At 39.6% G+C, this 24,190-nt stretch overlaps 1 protein-coding gene across 11 annotated transcripts in view; it reads left to right on the forward strand.

Moving 5' to 3' along the window:
• The window catches only part of FAM110B (family with sequence similarity 110 member B), a 156,165-nt gene that overhangs the window by 63,652 nt on the left and 68,323 nt on the right, over positions 1 to 24,190 (forward strand). Inside the window, exons 1-2 of one of the 11 annotated variants that reach the window (XM_074386666.1) lie at positions 245 to 12,923; positions 14,942 to 21,223. The exons of 8 other annotated variants lie outside the window; for them this stretch is intronic. The gene's annotated coding sequence lies outside the window, so the exon portion shown is untranslated. Of the gene's footprint in view, positions 1 to 244; positions 21,224 to 24,190 lie in introns of those variants that run through there. 2 more of the 11 variants (XM_003935511.3, XM_003935510.3) reach the window with 2 other exon arrangements.

Below are 24,190 nucleotides of genomic sequence, written 5' to 3' on the forward strand. Positions count from 1 at the left end.
GCGTTCCGGTCGCTTGTTGAAAAGGCGCCGGGATCTCCCGTGCTGCGACTCACGGAGTCGGCTCGAACGGCTCCTGGCGGATTTTTTGCCTAGGAATCTCCTGGCCTGACTCGCTATTTCAGATGAATGGGCTATTCTGCCGTCTCAGGGCTCTGCTCGCCAGCTAAGAGGGCTCCCAGACCATTGGCTTTTGTACGGAGAACCGCAGCAACAGGGAGTGGTCACAGCAGCCGCGCGGGCGGAATCAGCCCCGCGGGGGCCAAAACAGCCGCACCGGCTGGGACTGCGATGCTGGCGACCCCTCTGCCTGGGTATCTCCTGGCCTGTGGGCAATAAGAGTTCGTCTGGAAATGCGGCGTCCACTCACCCTCTGCACTTTCACTGGGAGCTGAAGTCCTGAGCTGTTCTTAGGCGGCCATCTTCCCAGCATTCCCTCTGATTACATATTTTTATTAGCATTCCCTGGATTATTCAGTAAGCATTTACAGAGGATCCTGTACACAGCAGATAATCAATTAGTATTTTGATGAATAAAAGATGAACACTTTTCCTAATATACCTCATAGAAATGTAAATAAATTATATTGTTGATATTCCTGTCATTGATAACATTAATAAAATATTATGGAAGGACCGATTTCTGTTTTAACATTTCTGAGAACGATGGCATATGCATGACAGTCTTTAAAATAGTCACTCTCGTTAAGGATTTGTATATTCTGCTTGTTCCCAGATGATGTGGTCTTGTAGGGAGGATACAATATTCCTCAGCAACCTTTTATAATTTTCTTTCCTTTTAACAAGTCGGTTCCATCTTCACACCTGTGAGTTCAGCTGATAGTGCTGTGAGATACTTTTAGGTTGTTATTTTTTGCCTGAACAGACAAGAGACTAGGCTTAGAGGAAAGCGTATCAGTTTTTTATTGCTGCATTAACAGATTTCCACAGACAGCACCTATTTCTTAGGTTGGAGGCTCCAAGTTTTCCGTGGCTCAGCCGGGTTCTCTGTCAGAGTCTCCAGCATGAGGAGTTGGCTAGACAGCCATCTCAAGTAAGGCCGTGGGGAAGAATCTGCTCCTGAGCTCATTCAGGTTGTCAGCAGGGCTGAGATCCCTGTTTCCTGGCTGCAGGCTGAGGACAGAAGTTTCTAGAAGCTTCTAGAAGCCTGTTGCATTTGCTGGCTATGGGCCTTCTCAGGAACATCACAGCCAGCAGCAGGATCCCTCATCAAATTCCCGTCAGGCTTCTACTCTCTTTGGATTCTTTTTGGTGACCAGCCAAAAGAAACTCTTTTAAAGGGCTCATGAAATTAGGCTAGGCTTGTCCAGATAATCTCCCTATTTTGAGGTCACTGTGTCACATACCTGCTAATAATGGGAGTCAAATCCATGATATTTATTATCCCAGGGATTACGCACAGGGCATACACCAGGGGGTGTGACGTCCTGGGCCCTCTTTGAATTCCGCCTCCACGGAAAGGTCAGTTAAGATGCTTGGAAAATGCCGCCAAATTTACCCCAGCGTTTATACTGCTTCTACTTTAAGATGCTGAAGACTGTGCTCTATGAGCTCTCTTCTTGTTTAACCTTACTATGTTTTTATGGGAAAGGGAGGCAGCTCTGCCACTGGCATACAGAGATGTTCTTAATTTACAGTCACTAGGGTGGAGGGTTTGATGCTATGATTTCCACCCATTGACCTGTATTCTTTCAGCCAATCACTCCCGGGCCAGTGGTGCCCAGATGAGGACTGGAGTCAGGTGTGAGTGTCAGGCTTGCAATGAACATAGAAACCAAACTGACCCTTGTTAAGGGCTTGACGTGAGTTAGGAACTTGACAAGCCAGGCCACAGGGAGCTGCCCTGAGTTCAAGACCAGAGGAGCAACTCGTCAAAATCACTGTTTTGGGCAGATTAGCCTCAAAGCTGTGTGGAGAGTAAGAGGAGAGAAGCCAGAAGCAAAAACCAGCCAGGAATTCAGAAGTGAATGCTCATTTATCAGTGATAAGGGAGATTTAGAAATGTATTGTGTTGCTCAAATTGCTACTATCAATGGCAGTAGTGCTGGGAAGGTGAAAAAGACTGGGGAAGTATAAGCAAGGTATAAGAAGAGATTAAAATCCCTATTTCAGCATAAAGAGATTATCCTTTCCCCCCCCCCCCCCCCCCCCCCAGTAATAGTTTGGACCTTGTGCCTCCTGTGGGAGGCGCAGGACTTCAAGAGAAGAGCTGGTAGATGCGCCTCTTCACCCCTATCTGGTACTTGTGGCTTGCTAGTATGTTTTTATGGTAATCTCAGGCATCATTTGCATTGTGTTTATTAATAGGATTTTGTTTTTATTGTTTCCTTTTTTACAATAAAGGCTGAATTGCATAAACATTGAAAAAAAAAAGAAAGAAAATCAGGCTGCTTGTTAGGACTTGTGAGCACCTGGGTAGCCTTTGTTTACTTTTCTTTTTTTTTTTTTTTTGAGACGGAGTTTCGTTCTTGTTACCCAGGCTGGAGTGCAATGGCGCGATCTCGGCTCACCGCGACCTCCGCCTCCTGGGTTCAGGCAATTCTCCTGCCTCAGACTCCTGAGTAGCTGGGATTACAGGCACACGCCACCATGCCCAGCTACTTTTTTGTATTTTTAGTAGAGACGGGGTTTCACCATGTTGACCAGGATGGTCTCGATCTCTTGACCTTGTGATCCACCCGCCTCGGCCTCCCAAAGTGCTGGGATTACAGGCTTGAGCCACCGTGCCCGGCAGCCTTTGTTTACTTTTCAAGGAGACCATGTGCTTGTGACTTTCAGGGTGCGTTGTAAATCGTCAGTTTGTTTATGGGACTTGCAAATATATAACATATTTGGCATTTCAAATGGTAAAAAGCACTATGTAAGAAGATAAAGCAGAATTGGGGATAGATATAGATTAGTATTAAGTGCATGTCAATTTGGGGCTGTTAAAAATCACCTAAAATAAGTTGTTAACCAGAGGCACATGGGTTGGAATGGATACCAAATGTGTATTGTACGTGGAGTTGTAATTCACATTTACGGCGTTTGGCCTTGCACTCTCCCCTACCTGCTGCAAAAAGCAACATTTGTTTAAATGAGGTGGATAATGGATCTATAACATTTATTACTGTGGTGATAGGATATTCATTGCTTCTGAATACCTTACTTCTTTCTGTTTGAATCATTAACCTAATCACATATTCTGATTTTCTTAGAGGCAGTATTCAAAGGGAGTTTGGCTTTTACTTCCCTTTCCTTCTACTGTTTGACACAGGAATTTAAAAAAAAAAAATAGGAATCATCTGTGAGGCTGGGCAGTGGACAGGGAACACATCTGTTTCATGTAAGTATAAAATGCTGGCCTTACAAATATTCAATGTGGAGTTCTCACCACATAGTTGGCTGAAATTTTCCATGTTTGCAGTGGAACTTGAAATGAAAATAGAACTGTATAGCTTTGTTACCATGGGAAGGGATAACATTTAATTTCATCCTTGTGACTTAACAAAGTTCTGATGCAATGCAACGACAGTAGAAACAGATCATAGAAATCTATAACTCAGCAGTATAATTAGAAATGTTGAGATCCTGGTGTTTTTAAAGTAAAAAGTTACATAGTAAATAATACACTAATTCAATAAACATTTATTTGATAACTTACCTTGAACCAGGCACTGTTCTGCAGACTAGGGACAGAGCAGGAAACAAAAGAGACTGAAAGTTCTGTCCTTGTGTGGCTTATATTTTAGTGAATCAAAGCAGAGAATAAATAAGATAAATATATAACATATTTGGCATTCAAATGGTAAAACGTGCTACGGAGGAAAACAAAGCAGGGATGGAGATAGATGTATATGTATATTGCAGGGGTGGGATACGGTAATGATTTCAGAGAGCGTGGTAGGCAGAGTTCTAAGATGGCCCTTGCAATGCGTGGTTATAAACCTGATAGAGTATGGTGAGAGTGATAGACTCTCACTGCTGTGATTAGGTTGCATTATATAAAAATCTACCAGCTGACTGCAGTAGAGAGTCTCTTGCTGATCTTGCAGAAGTGAGCCGCCGTGTTTGAGAGAATCTACAGGAGACCGGTAAGACAGCTACAGACGTAGATTGCAAGGGATGGTGGCTTGGGCCAGGGGTTGGCTGTCAGGTGGTGAGAAATGGTCAGGTTCTGGAAAGACTGATAACTGAAAGTATAATATTTAATGACAACTTGGGCTGTGTGATGTGATAGAAAGAGGAACAGAAATGCTGACTCCTGAGTTTCTGGCCCACACAGCAGGAAGAAAGATGCTGCCATTAACTGGCAGAGAAGAGTGTGGTGGGGACAGGTTTAAGAGAGATCAGGAGCTGAGTTTGAGATGCTGATGACATGCAGTGGAGACATGAAGTTGGCCATTGGATACACCAATCTGGTGTTTAGGAAAGATGGTCTGGAGATGTGACTGAGGAGGTCATTAGCATATTTATGGTATCTATAGTCATGAGGTACCTAAGACAGTCAGTATAGATAGGCAAGAAAAAGATTTTAGGCCAGTCTTGGTGCTCCAGTGAAATATTTTCAGTTATTTTATCCCAGTGATTTTTATGTTTTATTATAAACTTTGGTTCAATATTTGGCTTAACTTAAAATGTTTTTCTATTCCCTTCTAGAACTTCAGCTCACTTGAAAAATTTTTGTGTTTGGTGTACTTTATTACATTTTTAATGGAGAGGAAAAATCTTAGACAAACTAAATGTAGGTTACTTGAGAAATGAACGATTCCCAAATCGGGAAGCCCCTGTACCAGTCCAGGCTCAGGAATATTTATGGACAGCAAAAGGAAAGTTGTGTACAGAAAACCGAAGTAAGGTGCAGAAATAGCCAGGTTAGTTACCTTTCAGCATTTGCCTTACTTGAACTTGGTTTGCACAGGTGGCTGCCTATGATTGACAAAAACTCAGTCATTGACACAATAGTAAATGACAGTCTATTTACACATCCAGTTAGGTTACAGTTCACTATGAACTGAGAAACCTTTAGGCCAAACTTAAAATGTATAAGGAGGCAACTGTAGGCTAAATTTAATTTAATAATTAGATACTGAGGGGAGTGGAGGTGGGAAGGTAGATACGAAACCACAAGATATGACATCCGATGGGAAGATTCCAGCACCAACTAGAAACAGTCTACGCCCGTGGTAGCCTTCTTTCAGAGGGCAAATAGATATGTAAATCGAACATCTCCTTCCAATCCCAATCTCTTTGATTTGAACAAAATCGAACAGACTATTTCTGTCCTTCTCCCTAGTTCTCAACTTCATTATCTAAGAATTAGTGTAGTTTTTCAAAATGGGATTTACAGAAGACCCATGGCTAGCCATGTGTAATTTCCTGTATTTCTTCAGTTGTAACTGTTGAAACAAAAAGATACACAGAAATAGGAAGATAAACTGTCAGTGAGGGTAGACATGATTGAGACTGCAAGAACAGAGCATTTGAGAGTAGGTGAGAGGATGGTCTTGAGAGCCCTTGGGAATCTGCCTTTGCTGAACGTGCAGGGCCCAGTATGTTTGCAGCTTAGAGGGTTGTAAGAGTTGATGGCAGAAGTGGGGAGAAACATGTCCCTGTAAAGCAAAAGACCTCTACCTGTAGATCTATTTTTTATATAAGTAATCCCTGAAGTTCATAAATTTCTTTTTTAGGCTAGTTACATATTTACTCATACATGTGAAAAATTATTTCATAGCACTGTCTCAAGTCCTGTTTTTCTTTTTTTTAACCTGATATTAGAGACAGCTGTACTCAGTTGCTTCAAATGACAATAATTCTCCAAAGTGATACGCTTTTTTAAAAGATTCACACAGATCATGATATAATATCTTTGGGAACTGAAATAGATATTCTTACCCTCATTTGTTCCAAAAAGGACTGCAAGCAGCAACCTTTGGGAGTCTGAGTTTTCAGTAGTTTATCTACTGTAATGAGCACATTAGCCCAGGGCAGCAGAGCTGACCTTGTCACCAGGGCGAGTTAGCAGCAGGGTCAGAGAGCAGCATGGTTTCACTGTGTGCACCCTGATTTTCAGTACTAAAAGTCCAGAATAGCTCTCCACTTGACCTGCCATGAGCATTTGCTCAGATCTGACCAGCAGATGTGCAGTGCTGAGGATCTTGTTTTAGCAGACTGCATTGAAATGGGTTTGAATAGGTCTACTCTTATACCTTGACACATCTTTTTTTTTCTTTTTTCTTTTTTTTTTTTTTTTTCTATTTTGGGTTATGTTCCTTTTTGGCATTTAAGTAGAAACCATTCCTGATCTACAGATTACATTTTAATTGATTTTCCTTAAGCCTTTGGAGACAAATTATTTTGTGTCATTTGAGACTTGAAGTGTTTTTCTTCAAGCTTTTCTCTCTCTTACTGTTTTGTTTGTTTGTTTTTCAAAGCATGGCATTCCCAGTGCCCTTTTGAAGTTGAGTGAATCAATTGAACTCTTAAGTGACAGAAGTGACTTTTTTCTTCTAAGGGGCACTGGGCTTATTGAGAACCAATCCTGGTCGAATGAAGCATCCTCTTGTAGGTAGAACACTTTAGCCATCTGGAGTCACATGGGACCCACGATACTTCTAGCTGTGATCAGCATTGACACCTGTTAATGTGCTCTGTTTAAGAAAGGATAAACATCCTCAAATCTTATGTTTCATGTTGAAAATTAACAATTTGCAGAAACTGGAAACACTGGCTCCTTCAAAAGTTGTACAGTTGGAGAAAAAGGGTTTCATATTTATGCCCTGAAGTTTCAGCTTCCAGTATTTATTAGAGATGAGATTCTGCATGATGTTTTAGTCTAGTCTAAATCAGGGGTTGGCAAACTATGACCTGTGTGCCAAACCCAACCCTCTGTCTGTTGTGTAAATAAGGTTTTATTGGCACACAGCCATGATCGTTTGTTTATGTGTTGACTATGGCTGGTTTCACTACAGTGGTGGAGTTGAGAGGTCACGAGAGACTGTCCTCCAAGATATAAAATATTTACTCTTAGGTTCTTTATGAAAAAGTCCACTAATCCCTAGTTTAGTACATAAAACTTTTTTTCAAACTAAAAACTTCCAGTCACTAAATAATTTTGGAATAAATAAACTTTAGCTTTTTTGCTTTGTCAGGATGAGTTCATCTAGAAGATAGCCAGTAGTTCAAAATAAGTATAATTTAAATATTTGGCTTTCTAGTACCATTTCAATTTCTGCAGGTTTTAAAAATATATTTAACTTAGGAAGCGTAATGTAATAGTATAATAAAGGCAGACAAAGAGAGAGCACTGGCATTTTATGTAAAACTGAGCATTAGGTGCATTTTCATACAGCCTGATAACATTTAAAACTAAAATCTTCATGAAGGCATAATTCATGTATTTGCTAAGTGCTCCCTTTTAAATTACCCCAGATGACATGTTTATGGCCGAAAGTGAAGGTTGGATTTGCTTTGACTGAAATCAAGTGAGAACTTAGTTTGTTCAGGTTCATATGCATGTGTTTCAGTGAAAATGTCAGCATTTTTTTCTGGTAGGTTACATTATCATACTGGTGCTTAGTTTATTTGAACTGATACTCAGTTTTTTGTAGGCTTTTGGTTGTTGATATATGTTCCAGTGAGGTAATGGTGAGCCCCACTCTCAGCATTTTCCATCCCAACCCTGCTGTAGCTACAGGATGTAGTCACAGGGTCTGGAACCCTGTGTGCATGTTCCCTCCATCATTTCTTGTGCTTTGGGGACTCAGGAGAGACGCAAGGCTGAAAATGAGGAGATCCTACGTTTTTAGCGGAAATGGTCTGCCTTTCTTTTTGTCTAGAGTTGGCAAATGAGGGCAACACAGAAATGGTGGTTAAGTGCTGCAGAATCTAATTACCACTTGATTTATTTACACCGTGGCCAAGCGCATGCCCACTGCCACAACAGCACACTCAGCTGGGCTCCCTGGTCATGGGCTGCCTGGAGGGCTGTGCTCCCCTTCGCTGATCCTGGGCTCAGTCACCACTCTTCTTGGTGAGGGCACTGTACAGACTTCTCCAGGGTGACCTGGCTGGGGCCCCTCAAGCACACACTGTGGGCACAGATCACAAAGTGCTGAGCTTGTTGGTAGAGTGCCTGAGAATGTCCAGACACGGACCTGCACACTCACATGTGCACGAACACAGGGCACGTTTAAGCAGCTGCTCAGCAACGTTTTTGGTAATTTCCTAGACATTGAGAAGTTAGACTAGAGTTTACTTTTCCTAAAGAATATGACTTTTAATTTTTCTTATTTTTTATCCTGCTGTGAACTAACCTTAAGGATCCAAATTCTCTCAGACTGTTTTAAATCAAGAATTCCCCTTTTCTCATCCTCCACCCTTTTCTCTGTCACCCTCTTAAGCCCCTAGGAAGGCCTTGCAGTTCAGTATTGTCACGTGGCTTCATGGTTCAAAGGCACATCTTGGAGTCCACTTCCAGTGTGCTCCCAATTCCACCTCTTACCAGTTGCTAGCCCTGAGAAGGTTAGTTATCTCTCCGTCAGTTTGCTCAACTGTAAAATGGTGACAGTAGTATCTGCTTCATGAGATGTTGCAAGGATTAAATGATTATTGCCTTTTAGCATAGGGCCAGGCACATGGAAACTGTTTATTAAAGGTTAGCTATTCCTGGCTGTTGCTAAATGACTCACCTGGTGCTTGTGTTACTTTGCTCCCTCCTGCACTCCACAGGGGTGGCCTCCAACCTACATTGCTTTGACTTGTCCTATGTAGTGTCACTGAGACCATTTTGCCCCCTGGGGCCATGAGGAGGGGATATTTTGTCTTGATGTGTTTTAGAATTATCTGCATGTGGTTTTATTATTGTTTTTTACATTCTCTACAGACAATACATGTCCTTATTAGTTGCAGGGGGATCACTTTCACCTTTTCTCCTCTTTTGAAGCTAAGAAATTGCTATAGTGACGACTATTTTATTTAAGAAGGAGCTGAATCTAAATGAAATTATTTAACTTAAAGTCATAGAGTGAGGAAGGAATGGTCAAACCCAAGACAATTTTTAAAGCCTTCTTTGACCCCAAAATGCTTAGATGTGAGTTTAAGAATGATATCAGAGACAAAGAGAAAAAAAAGACAATTATATATACTATAGTCATATAAAATATGTATTAATTTCCTTGAAAAAAATGGCTTTATTACAAATGTGGCACAAATAAAAGAAAAATTGGTAAGATAAAAGCTGAAGAGGCAAAAATATTTGTTGGAAACATAAAGAAAGATGTCTTAAGTCAATGTTAATAGTGATTAACTTTAAAATAAGGCCCACATACAAATAGGAAGAATTATTCTCAGGTCCTTATAAAATAATCTCAATATCAAGGCACAATATGACATTGAAATATATAAACTATAACTGTCATAAATGCATGAGAATTTGAGTCATTTTTTTCTTTATATATAGATGATATGCTACATATAAATGGGAGGTTGGAAGGTTCAGTGGAATTTAAAATAAAAATAATTTTATTAGGATGATCAAATCAGTAAAAAATCATTTTAAAAGTTTTATAGTAATATCATATTTGTAATGTTTTGTACAGTAGGGTTTTTTGAGGTAAAATTTTCTGATCTTAAGCGTATAGTTTGACAAATTCTGTCAAATATATACACTCAGGTAATCACCCTAATAAACATATAGAACATTCTCATCATCTCAGCAAGTTCTCTCTTGCTACTTTTCAATTTTCCCTTTCCACCTCCAGAAGAAATGATTGTTCTGATTCCATAATCGTGAGTAGTTGTATTGAAGTAAATGGAAACCTACAGTAAGTGCTCTTTGCACTGGTTCCTTTCATTTAGTAGGCTGTCTTTGAGATTCGTCTCCCTCTTGTATCAGTAGGAATCCTCCCTTTTATTGATGAGTAATATTCCATTGTCTGGCTATACCATAATTTGTTTATCTGTTCTTCTGTGAATGGCTATTTGAATTGTTTCCAATTGTGCACTTTGAATAAAGTTGCTACAAATATTGAATAAGTCTTTTTGTGGACATATGTTTTTATAGATTTTGGGTCATGCCCATGATTGGAATTGCTGGGTCATAGCGTAAGGGTTTGGGTAACTTTATAAACTGTCAAAGCAGCTTTCCCATTAGCAGTCTGTGGAAGTTCGTTTTTTCACATCATTGACAACATTTGGTATTGTCTTTTTCTTTTTAGTGATTTGGGTGGCTATGGAATTGTGTCTCTTTATGCCTTTAATTTGCATTTCCCTGATAGCTACTAATGTTGAGTATTTTTCATATACTTACAGATCATTTGTGTTTGTTTGTGAAGTGTCTGTTCAAGTCTTTTGCCCCCTTTTTAAGTTGGATTGCTGTTCTTTTGTTACTGATTTGTAGAAGTAGTATTTTTCTGGCTGAAAGTCATTTTTCAAGTGTATGTATTGGATGTATTTTCTTTCATCTAGTTTTTGCCTTTTTATTTTCTTAAGTGTTATTTGATGAGCAGAGATGTTAGTTTTTGTTAAAGAGCAATTTATTAATTCTTTCATAACAATTGATGTTTTTGCAACTCTAGAGAATTTTTACCTACTCCAAGTTTGCAAAAATAGTCTCCTGTTTGTTTCTAGATGATCTATAGTTTTAGGTAACTTTTAGATCTGTTATCTATCTTCGATTGATATTTTTGGTATGAGGTAGGGGTCAGTGTTTACTAATTTTTTAAAATAGATATCCAACTCTTTCATGATCATTTATTGAAAATACTTTAAATTTTTCATTGTATTATTTGAGTGTCTTTGTTAAAAATTGATTGTATAATATACATGTGGATCTATTTCTAGTCTGTTTCTTGTCTTTTATTGGTATGTTTGTTCTTATTAACACTGAAATGTTGGGATTACAGTGTCATTATGGAACAGCTGAGCTATGCTTCCGGGGGAGGAGGATAATTTCTTATCATTGGGAACACAGACAACCTACCCATCTAGATTCCTCACCGCGGCTCATATTTCCACAAAATGTGAAGTATCGCTAATGCATGATTCTGCCATTGAATTTTGTAGGTGGAATGTGTTATGCAGTTGGATGACTTCAGTTTGTTCAGATATGAAAAATGAGGTGCAGTACATTTCATTTCATTTCAATTTAGGTCAGGGAATAATGCTGAAAAGAAATATGTATGAAGGCATGAGTGAGCACAGACTACAGAACGGCCCAAAACTAATAAGAAAGGAAGATAGATGAACTGAAATTCCAATTAGTCTCACACAACAGAGACCAGTGAGACCAACCAATACTTTAAGTTACAGTGCTTTAGTATTGCTTTTTCTTGGTTGCCAATGAAGTATTTTTTTTCCCTTCCTAACGTCCTCCCCAGCGGCACATAGCATACAGTTTATTTTGAGAAAAGGGAAATTATTTTGCAAAAAGAAAAATGACAGGGAAGAAATTCTCTGTAAATTTCATGCTGAAAATGAGGACATTTTAAGGAAAGTGATAATTAAAAAAATCAAAAAAAGATATTTTTTCTCTGTTCCCCTCTCTCATCCTATCCCAAGTTGGGATTTGATGAAGGAAACTTTTGCCCACCAGTGCAGGGGCCTGGCTCTGTCACCTAGGGCCTCTCAAGAATGAGAGCTCAAGCATAAGTTCTCATCAGCAAGACTACCCATCGTCACAACTGATGAAAGGGCAAGATCTGTATGATTTTCTACTTTGTTTACCCAGAGAAGCCGGGATCCACTCTCTTCTGTGTGGATGAGATGCACCCATTGTAGACCAAATAAAATTACCCAAGAGCACCCCCTCCCCCAGCACACACAGTATAATGTTCTCAGTGTAACAGGACTCCAGCTACCATCTTTCTAAAGCCTGGCATTGATTTATATCATACCTTCAAATTGTTTTTATTCAATGACAATAGAAATAAATGTGATGATCATGCTTACCCTTTGGGAGAAGATGGTTAAAATTAGAAAGGCTTCTTTAGTCTGGAAAACATTGAAAATACCATCAAGCTATCAAGTGGATGGTTCCTGTTGCTGCCCTCTAGACCCCTGGAATGGTTTTCTGCTCATCTCTCAGATACTTTGTGCCATTTATTCCTATTACAGAATATTTCTGTGATGTTACTTTAAAAGCCTTCTATATAATTTAGTATGCAAACCACTTGTGTAGGCTTGACTCAAACTTTTTGGTAAAAAACACTTATTATATGCTATCCCCTGTAAGAGGAATTAAACTCTCCTTTTCATTAGGAGGCCTGCCTGCAGTGGAATTAAAATAGCTTCTCCTGAATGGGAGCACTGTCTTGGTAAAGATCATGAGCAGGCATTCAAGAGGAATGAAACAGAATACTTGAAATTTAAATTAGCTGGTAATCTGACTTTGAAAATAAAGTACAAGACAGACCCTAGAAAGTTTCCTGAAGGTGAATTAATGTCCTTCACGCCACTTCCAGTTTCAGAGCTAATAGCATACATATGCTAAAAGTAATAATAGCAGTGAAACTTCTCTTTCCCATGTACGGTTCTCCCAGATCACTGATACCGTGCTTAGAAAAGGTGTCCTACATAGAGAGAACCCACACCTGCAAAAACAGCTTTCAGACATCACCAGGGATTTACAAACTCTTCCAGGAATGTTTGGAGGAATAACTTTTTTTTTATTGGGTCTATAAAGCATAAATTGTTAACCCAAGAAAGAAAAAGAACGTTAAATAAGTGACACAGATTTTCTTCTTTATTTAGAAACCATTCTGATGTTCATATTTTTTAAGGATTCTTTCTCTTCAAATAACTTCTTCATTCTTGAAAGACACAATGTATTTTTTCCGTTGAAATCACCCAGTGGTAAATGCTCCGGGAGAATGACACCTTCTGAAATGAAAAAGGTCCCATCGTTACTGCGACTGCCTTTAGCAATAGTATGTAATGAAAAAATTATTTCCTTGCTATAAAAGAACACCATGGAAAAGCATTTCTACGTATATTATTGTATGTAAATTCAAAATAGGAGAAATATCGGGAGTCTAGATACAGAAAAATAATCATTGTTTATGAATGGCATAACATTTCTAAAAAGAAGTTGGGGGTGATTATTTTCAGTAGAACAAAAGTCTTAGCTTTACAGGTAATTACATTCTTAATAGTAGAGATGGAATAGAGCTCAATTTGCTTCAAGGCAGATTTCTGTTAAGCAGACTCCATTTGCACATTAATTTCTATTTAAAAAATGATCCCTAGGTGTAATAAAATTATCTTTAAAATATACACACATACATGGAAATATCTTTATGACAAACCCATTGAACCATTATCTGTTAATGATGCTGAGTTGTGATTCAGAGACATCTTGAACTGTGGAAGTAAAAATACAGTCAGGATCGGCAGACACACTGAAGTATGATTGCTTTACTTTACCTTATTTTAAATTAGATTCCCACCATCGTGGTGACAATCCATAAAACTTCAGAAACTTGCCAAGGTTCTTGTCAATCCTGAATCATGCTAATGTTTCTAACTTTACAGCCAAAGAAATTATTTTCCATTTTCCCCATCGCTTAAACTTACTGGCTACTTTCCAGACATTTAAATCTGGCCATATCTTCCAAGTATACAAGAATATCCTTATATAAAAGGAAAGAATTGTCCAAATAACTAAGGAATGAAATATCTAGGCCCTCCTTAGCAAGGACGGCTTGCTCTGGCACCAACAGAGGCTCGTCCTCATGTCTAATAATAATCAGCAGATTGGCTGACAATTCCGAGCTGAACTTTTGGGTCCCAGCCTAATGGTTTGACTGATGGCTGGGAACGGTTAGCACATCAAAATCCTGTTTGCTGAGGCTGCTACTTACTAGCTGGTTAACAAGCTGAGCTACACCATGTAGCTGGGCAGTAGGCCAGATCAGATGATCGGAGCCTGGGGCACAAGAGTCTCTAAGACCGAGACTTCAGAGGGACCACTCATGAAAAATTTGCCCCCTGCGGTTTTTACCTTTTCCTTGGGTGGAAGTGGGGAAAAAAAGTACAAAGTCTTTGTTAACAATTTATATTCAGTGTTAGTAATTTCAGAGTAGAAAAATTAAACAATTCGGACAGATCGACTACCTCTATTATGCAGAGACAAAAACTGTTGATGCTGTAGCATTTGCCTCAGACCTTTCCTATGTGTATATTCAAAGAGATACAGCATATGTTTATACACACAGAGTGACTTTAACAAAACTGGAGTCCTAGTAAATCCACTATTTGAAATGCTTGAAAACAAGAAGTGTTTTGAATTTCAGATTTTTCTCAGATTTTGTAATATTTGCAGAGTACGTACTACTTGAACATCCCTAACTAAAAACTCGAAATCTGAAATGTTTCAATAAGCATATCATTTGAGCATCGTGTTGGTGCTCCAAAAGGTTTTGATTTCGGAGCATTTTGGAACTTTCATGCTCAACCTGTATACATTGATTTGTAACTCACCCAATATTCAGCTATATTTTTATTTGGTAAGTATTTTTCTATAATAGGATTTTTTAGTAACTTCACAATGTTCCGTTAATTTTATTTACATGCCATCATTTATTTAACTAATTGGCTACTGTTAAATGGTAAGATCGTTCATTTGTTTTTGCCCTGTAAAGGTGTATTAGTCTGTGCTCGCATCGCTATAAAGAAATGCCTGAGATTGGGCAATTTATAAAGAAAAGAGATTTAATTAGATCATGGTTCTGCAGGCTGTACAGGAAGCATGGTTGGGGAAACCTCAGGAAACTTTCAATCATGGCAGAAGGCAAAGGGAAGCAGGCATGTCTTACATGGCTGATGCAGGAGGAAGAGAGGGGGAAGGTGATACACATATTTAAACAACCATGTCTTGTGAGAACTCACTCACTATACAGTACCAAGTGTGGTGGCACTGAACCATTCATGCGAACTCTACCTCCAGGATCAAATCACCTCCCGTCGGGCCTCACCTCCAACACTGGGGATTACAATTTGACATGGCGTTCAAGTGGAGACAGAGACCCAAATCATATCAAAAAGGATATTGTGGTAAATGCCTTTCTCTAATATTTTGAATATATTGTCAATTATTTCATTTTTGGGGGCATGTGATCCCAGCTATTTCCTTAGAATGATATTTCCGAAATGAAATGGCCAGGGTAAAGGTATACACATTTTTAAAATTTTCAGTAAGTTATTCCAAATTGCCTCATGGAAAAAGTTGTGCTTAGTTAAGTTCCAGAATTTCTAGTTATTTTAAACAAATTCTTAACAGTATAACAGTTTTTATCTGGGTTGTGCTCAGGGCATGAGGGTTATGTATTTATATTATCTACTTCTTTTTTGGGGAGGGCATCAGTTTTTCTAGTATTATCTATCCTTTGGCCTGGGTGCTTTAATTTTGCTGTTATCCAAGTGAGGAGAATTTAGATGATGTTTACTAAGTGCTATGCACTCCCGAAATGCTTTATGTATACATTAACTCATTTAATCCACACAATGTCCTCCTCCAAATGTTCCAGATGAGAAAACTGAAGCACAATTTGTTAAGTAGTTTACAAAAGATTGCCAGCTAGAAAGTAGCTGGATTGTGATAAAATGTAATAAATGGCATAGAAGGAGAGACATATATGGTGATATTTTTCTAAGAAGATAATTTCTCCCTAGGAATGTCATTTAACATATAACCTCCAAAGTTTTTATACGACTCTTATCAAGACAGCTATCCTTTGGCCTCTACTAATTTTAAAAGTTTCAAAAAGACCCTAAAGGAATTTCACAGCAAATGATGTTCTTGGCTTACATATTTGTTTGGATAAAAGTCTAATCTTTCAAAGTGACTATGTTGAAACATAATTATGAACATTCACGGCATGCATACTTGAAATTCTTTCATGAATCTTTCTTTAAAAACAGCAGCGTACATTACCCATGCAAGATTATAGGCCTTGATTTTGAACAATAAGTACAGAGATGCATTAAAGGGCTGGTGGTGGGACTCAACGGGACTATTTCAAATTATTGGAACCTTCATGTAAGTGAAATGGTAGGCATTTCGCTTAGGAAGACAAAACTGAAATTTAGGATATTTGCCCATGTGTTGTAACTTAAAATTTTATAGGAATTATCCCATGGTCCATATAGAAAGAATCCTGGGTCCTTTAGGTAGTACAGGGATGAACAATGAAGTAAACACTTTCATAACCTAGAGGATTTCTGTTAACATCCAAAAACATGGTACAATTTGAGAACAAAAGGGAAGCTAAAGTCTTAAGATGACTTCTGCAACAGAATTCATAGTTCTTATTAAACAATATTATCTACTTATACCTAATATTATTAGGTTGTAATATATCATCATTATGGCCTTATTATATATTAGATTAGTCATATCCAGTTACTATGCCCATGGGATGATTATTAATAATTTTTGTGTATAGGAATGAATTGGATGTTAGGAATGAATTGAGTGTGGAGTTGCTGAGCAAGTCTTGTAACCAACCACCCTGGCCATTTCCTTATCTCTAAGTGAGAAGAATACCTACCCGGCAGCATTTTGGGGATTCTCAAAGCAGATATTATATGTGACTTTCCCTTTGCGATTTTAAGGCCCTGTTTAGGTTTTGTCATTGTCATTGTTAAATCTGTCTTCTTCCTTGGATTGGAAGGTCCTTGTCCTCCTGGATCTAACACAGTATTTGGCAAATGATAGGAGTAAATAAATACCAGTTAAATGTCATTATGAGGACAGGGAGGAGAAGCTGTGATGACAGGGAACCATCTGAGAACCAGGTTCTGGCTCCAGCGTGAGAGTCCTAGTAACCTCTTTAATCCATACCCCTTCCCGAGCCTCGTAGTACCCTGCCCCCTTCGCCAGTACTATGAAAAGCAGATCATTTGAAGAACAAAAACTAGGCTTTGAAATGACACTCCAAGATGCACAACTGGCTTCTAAACTGAGCCCTGCAGAGAAGACTCATGCGGTCTGCTCAGGGCTTTTGCACCCGGCAAGGTCCTTGTCCAACACTATCGTCCCTCTCAGCAGGTGACCTCCCTGAGAACTGACTCACACTCAGGATTCGGGGCTGATGCACAGACACTGGGGAGCCACTGGGAGCCTCTTCAGGCAGTGAGGCCCCCTCACGGCACAGGTATGCCAAGTGTCTTTGGAGGAGCTGGGGCCAGGGATGCTGCCCATGACCTTTAGAGCAGCAGGAGTGACTTCCAGCAGCCAACTTCAGTCTGTCCCAGGCCAGCCAGGCCACGACAGCTGAATGAATGCCTGGTATGCCGCACTCTTCATGAAAAAAGAAAGACTGCAGTTCGAGTGTCAGGAACAGAGAAGGAAGGGGCACCAGCTGCCCAGACTCTTGTCCACCAGTTGTCTTGCCCCTGGTAGCCAGAAGGAGACTTTCACAACCTGGGTATTATTTTCTTTTTTTTTCTCAGTATGGGGTGACCCTGGTGGCTCCTAGGACCATGCTCGCATTAATTGGGGAGCGGATCGTTGGCTTCTCTGCTCAGCTCTGCCTGCAGTGATTTCATGTGTGGCTTGAGGTCCCCTGATAGAAATGCTGCTCAGCACTCAGCCCTCCAAGCTGCCCTCTACTCTTTATGTGGGCTGGGGTCCAGGGCTCCTGCTGGACCACAGCTCAACTGCTGGTCCTTACTGCTTGCACCTGCAGAGGTGGTGGAGCAGAGTGAGGCCTGGAGCTTCCCCCAGCTATGTGGGAGAAACATCAGCCGTGATGGCCTGATGTGCAGTCTGGCCTCCTTCTCAGGCCCCAGTGTTGCTCATCAGAGCAGAATCAGCTCTCCAAGACCCCTCTCCTTAAGATGGTGTTTGACCAGCAACTGAAACCAAGATACTTCCAGCCAGAATATCATGATCTCTCTAAAGTTACCACAGAGCTCTGACTTTCAACATAATTTTTTTTTTTATATGTGAACCATAACTTTTTCCTAAGGGGAAAAAAACTGTAACCGTTGTAACAATTCTATATGAAAATTCTGGAAACACAGCCTCATTTTCATTCTCCAGGGTTAGAGAGTGAGAGCAGAACTAGAGGAAATCCATGCAGTGAGGCAGACGGTTTCTGTAGTGCCTGCTCCTCCTCGCCAGTACAGCAAATGTGAAGTTCACATCCTCGTTCTCTGAGCCAGGAAGAGTAGATGAGGCTTTAGACTTGGAAGATAATGGGAATCTACAAAGGAGATCTAGAAGGAGAGAAGCCGCGGCCTGGCCCTCAGGAAGCTTGGGCCAAGCAACACCTTTCCTCCTCTAGTGTGTGTGGTTCTGGCTCCTCCTTCTCCTCCATCCACTGCCACCTGCCGGCCTCTCCCATGACCTTCACAGCTCTTGAAGGTCTTTCCCACACTCCAGCTGAGGAAGCCAGCAAACCTGCTCCAGCCTTAGCCAGATCCTCCACCCCTCTCATGTGAGCATCCTGCACTGAGCTGCGGTTGACCTGATCTTTATTGCTAGTTTGTTAATCACTTAATGAGTGTCTCCCACGTTACAACCGAAGCTCCTTTAGGAATCAGAATACTCCGTTATTCCCTGCAGTATTCCCAGAGTCCAACACAAGTCCTTACACATAGTAAGGGCCTAACATGATTCCCTGAGTAAACAAATGATTTTTCAGAATCAAAAATGTGTCGACTGAAGTTCAAAGACAAGAGTGCTCATTCCAGGGCTTGTCAGCATATGTCCCCGCCTAGCCGAGTGGCAATAAGAAAGATTCCCAATGCACTGTTTCTCAGTTCCAAAACAAATACTGGGTCTGAACATGTTGAAAGATAAGACCTAAGAAAGGACAGTAGCTTTCTTCTTTTAGAAAGTGTCTGTTTAATGTCTTCTACTAAACAGGCATGAAACAAATTAATTAAACAGCTCAAAGTGCCTATTTTGAGCTAGCAGTCTGTTAAATCAAGAGGAAGGCAGAAGCTGTTAGATGTTTCCTAGAGAAATGCCTAGAAGTGTTACTAGCCTGTATCCTGGCAGCCTGCAGGGAGCTGTGTCTTAGGCCAAATCTCTGAAGCCAATTCCTCTTGGAGTTTTTACCTCCTGATAATGGTGATTGTGCTCTGAGAATTCAGGAGGATGATGCTTCAAGGTAGCACGCATAGCTCTCACTTTCTTTAGCCAACTTTCTCCATCATATTTTTCCAGGGTTTGCGTATGTGTTTGCATTCCAGCACAAGTTTTCACTCTTAAATTTATGGACCATGAGTTTCTGTGCTTTCCCGTGAAGTTAATGGTCCATGTCATTCCTTTCACTGGTTTATTTCCCAACCGTTTGTGGTACCCAAAGTTTGGAAGTTGAAATACCCCTTCAACAGTGTTCCTGTTTCATGGCTACTCATTAATCCCTCGGAATATTTCGTTCCTCAGAGCAAATCATAATACCTCTTGAGCATGTCAGCTTTTTGTAAAATTTCTTAGCTCAAAATCAAAAGGAAAAAAAACTACAGAAATGGGGATTTTGCATTGTATCTTTGGATTGGAATTTGGTAGAATATACCTACTTGTAGGACATATTACCAAAAAAAAAAAAAAAAGCATTAAACAGATTTACAGATTTGATTAGATCAGCCCAGGACTGCTAATTCTGTAAAACATATTGAGAAGAAAGAATTACTTTAAGGGAAAAGGAATAGTTAAGTAAGTTGCACGACTCGGAGTTGCATTTGACTGTCTGAATCTTCTCTCCCTTTTCACATAAATTTGTTATTTTAAATTTAATCCAACTTCTTCGAATTAAAACTTTTCCCAATTTGTATTCCATAGAAAACATTTTTGAAATTTATATCATTAACAAAAATAATTAGAAGTCCATAGTTTCCTGAAAATTTCTTTTAAGATAGGTTTTATAGAATCAAGTGATGACTATTACATATCAAAATAGAAGTAGGTGAAATAATTTGCCTTACAACAGTGAATACCAATAATGGTTCTGTGTGATTAATCAAGCCTACCACTAGCTTCTCAGCCTTCATGACTTCTGAAGGGTATTACTGACAGAAGTGTGCGATGGAGAGGTAGTGAGGTACTCTTTTGAGTGCTGCGATGCTGTAAAGAAAGGGAGAGAATGTGGAGTGGTTGAGATCACTACTACTCATAAGAGCTTAATATAGAACCCAGAATCCATCCTGTGCCAGGCCCTGTGCTAAACACTTACAGCTCATTGACAGTAACTCTTTGAGGTGGCTCCTTTCATTGTCTTAGACACAGAAATGCAGTTACTTGCCCAGGGTCGCAGAGCTAAATCGTGGCAGCTCTAGAACTTTAACCCAGGCAGTCTGGCTGTGAGAACACGTGTTTTCACCCACGTATCACAGGATTTGGCTTCTAGAAGTAGTTTGCCACTCAATTGTGTAGTGGCCAAATGTCTTTAATTTTTCGTTTTACAGTAACTTCTGAGATCCTTTTCTGTCCCTTGTAACTGCAAATTAATCACTGGAGTCAAGATTTTTGACACCTTGATTCGTACTTTTCCACTGTAGATAGAAATTTGCACTGTTTTTCCAACTATATTGAAGAGAGATTAATTAGCACTTTATGACTAATACATGGCTAATTGTTAATTAGGATAAATAAAGTGAGACTCAGATTTTATAGCACCACTACTATTTTCACACTATTGATTTTATTATTTATTCTTAGTGCTGGCATCTGATAAGCTTAAGTAAGCCAATAGTGCTGTATATTGATTTAACCACTCTTTGTTTCTCTAGATTGGAGGAAAATAAGAATACACTTTAAAAATCACTTCTAGTTTATGAGGTGGCACCTTAATCCTCAAAATGACAGGAAATCGAGATGATTTTATCTATGAGGTTTAATTTATTAAAATTTAATTTGCTCCTGTGCTTTGCTCTAACGGCTGTGTGCTAGCAAACCAGCTATAATTAGATTAGCAGCCTGCTAAACGCCGGTGGCAGCCTGCGTCTCAGAGAGCATGTGCTGGATTCCGCATGTGCCTTTTCCTCATTGGTTGGTGGCGTTGCTGCTCGCCCGTGTGATAGGTTTCCACAGTAATCTTTATGCTGCATTAGAGACATAGATACAGAGGTGCTGTACTGTGTTCTTGCAACGGTGGAGGTGCTCGGCTGGTAACGTTAAAGAAGGAATAAGGTGCCCAAGTTCGTCTTTGTTGTGGAGCGTCTGCAGTTAAGGACAGCCAGCTGCTGTTGGAGGTCAGTGAAGGAGGCTCACTTCATGGTAATTGCTTTAAGTCTATCTCTCCTGAAAAACACGGCCATGCGTGAAATGAAGCATGTTCGTCGTGTCATCTGTTTAATCTGATCTTGCTTTGTTAATACCATGGGTACTCCTGCATTCCATGGGAAAATACATTCTCCCGCAGGCTTGCCTGGCAAACAGCTACCCTGTTTACAGTATTCAACCAAGGAATAATGGTTTTGCCTGGATTCAAGAGTGCATGTGTATACTTGGGAGTGATGCTTACAGGCTCGCTTCTGTTTTGGAAAGCCCGATGTTGCATCAATTTAGGTGTCTTTGTAGGTACGTTTCAGGACCCAGTCGACTTTGTTTGCATTCAGTCCAGACTGTCCTGAATATTGAGTGATCGGGAAGAATTTAGTGAAACACACTCTAATTAGGACAGGGCAGTGACTCTCCTGATGTTGAAGCTGTGCCTTAGCAGAAGTAATGTGCTATTGTTTCTTCCAAGATGTGTGCAGCCTTCATTTTGGATGGTTTTCTTTGTCTCACCTTTTGTAGTTTTTATTAAGCCTTTTAAATACATAGAAGTTTAATATATTCTGTTCTGCCAGAGATATTTAAAGTGTATATTCAGCTGTGTTTGAAAGAGGAATTTCTGTCTCTTGGCTTTGTTTAGCAGGGATATTGCCTTAGGAGTTGAAATGAAGTCACAGAAAGGTGGGGTTCTACCGCTTACTTTGACTACTGTTTGGCAACATTTTTATTTCTATTAATTTTTGCCTGAAAATTGATAATCTTAAACTGTGATTTAAAAAAAAAATGATACATTCTAAAAGAGAAATATTTAAATGGGCAAAGCTGAGGTTCAAATATCCCAAACAGATGCAGCATGAGTGTTTCCTTCTCAGTGTACCTTCTCCACAGTGTCCTATTTATACCAAAAATACCTTTGTTTTTATGTATTCCTCAAACTTAAAAATTGATGTCCTTCCCATACCAGACTGTGGAGTCCACAGAAACTTGTGTATTGAGTCACCGGTCACACTCCTGGCTGCCAGCCACCATGCGTCTGCTGTCACCAGAGCCTTGCTGATCTTTGAAAACCATCAGGAATTATTTCTGTGCTCCTGAAAAGCCAAATGTTGCCATGTTAATGATTTGTTCAAATACCTGTCATGATCTAAAATATATTCTGGTTAACAGGGTTCAGTGTATTCTTTGACAGAGGAAACTTCAGAGTACTTACCAACCATGCCTTCTTCCCCACCCCACATTCCCACCCAGGTCCATCCTGGCAGGTAGTAAATCATCCAATGCAAATTGCATCCAAATAACATTTTTTAAAGAAAAAAAAGGAATATTATGAAAGTTTGCCATGAATTGTAATAGAGTGTCTTCTATGATAAGAAAGTTTGATAGTTGTTTGTAATACAGTGTCTTGGTGACTTGAACCAGCTGGCAGCATTCTCAGGCATTTTAGACACCTTGTGCTGTGAAATGAACCTGGGAGCAGTCGTTCTATTTCACATTCCACTTCCTTGGTACAAACCACGCCTGTTCCCATTGCAGACGGGTGGAGAGCGCAGTTTCAGTGAGAGTGGTTTTGCTCTTTCCAGAAGTCCAGACTTCTCTCCTGTTTCCCTCCCTCTCTCTACCTGCTGTGCTCTTCTATGTGGATGTGCACAAAAACCTTTCTGCAACTCAACAGTTAGGCTTGGACACTCGTTTTGGGAAGGATAAATTGATGCAGATCAATCTCTCTCTCTGTGTCTGTCTATCTCCTGAAATGCTCCCCAAATTGTCCTAGTCTTAGATAATTTCTAAGGTTTCCTCTGCTGTCAAAGCCTTGGACACACATAAACAGTGGCTAGAGTTCCTTTTGGGCAGAAGTGCCCTGTTGAGGTATGTGTCATGGAAGGATGTAGGAAGTAGTTCTAAGCGATGCCAAATTTCTAGCGCTGGGTCTTAAAGACTTTCTGTGTGGAGGAGGAACTTTTTAAAAAATTTAAATATGAATGTATCTGTGTACTGCATAATGCACCAATATTATGATATCCCAAAGGGACTTTTACGATAAATCGAAGGGGTTTTTTTATAACAGGATTAAATAACTGTTATTTATGTTTTTGCAAAGTAGCCAAAATATGTGCTTTTATCTTTGGATGTATCACATCTTAACTTTTTAAAAAACTACATTAAGGAGACTCTACATATTTCTATGACAAGAAAATAAAAACAAACTTTATGGACACTTTAAAATGTTGTTCTTTTTCCTCCTTAAAATTCCATAACTCTTTACTGATGGGAGAATGACATTTCTGACCAGTCGACAATACATCTACCAGCATAAACATAAATAACATATTTTAAATTTAAAACATTATCTGCTATAAGGGATACTTTCTAACTTCTGCTGAGGTCTCAACAGGAAAAGTGATCACCAGTTTAAAAACTGAAGTCATTCCATGAAAAATAATGATGTGCTGCAAAGTAACTGGGCTGAACAAGGTCTGGAAAATATTTGTGAAGCAGAAAGAGAAATAAGTAGTGCATGATATTGCATGTAAGAGTTTCCATGGTAATATCTGTAGGTGGATTTGTGGCTAGTCACTTGGCGTCTGTGATAATCCAAAAACCTGAAAGAGATTTGTCATTAGCAATTGACAAATATTTCAGGGTTGATCTGTTAAAGTTGCCTGGATTGGAAAAAAATATGTAAAGGGATAGTGGGCCTCTCATCTAAGTGTGGTTATTTTTCATTGTAGTATTCTATGATCATGGCCAGTCACCATGTGTTAGGCTCTGTGCTAAGCTTAATGGAGAGAAAATAGAAGGCATAGTCCCTTCCTGTAAGAAGTGACTACTGAGAAAGAAAGGCCGCTAAATTAATAATTATAGGGGTACAAGAGGCAGACAGAGAGACATAGCTTGGTGATACCAAGGAGAGGCAACCAGTTTTTTTAAAAAGGGGGTGAGGGGTGCCAGGGAGGCCTTTCTCAGGAA

The sequence above is a fragment of the Saimiri boliviensis genome, chromosome 15 (assembly GCF_048565385.1).
Source record: "Saimiri boliviensis isolate mSaiBol1 chromosome 15, mSaiBol1.pri, whole genome shotgun sequence".
In the NCBI taxonomy this organism is placed as follows: Eukaryota; Metazoa; Chordata; class Mammalia; order Primates; family Cebidae; genus Saimiri; species Saimiri boliviensis.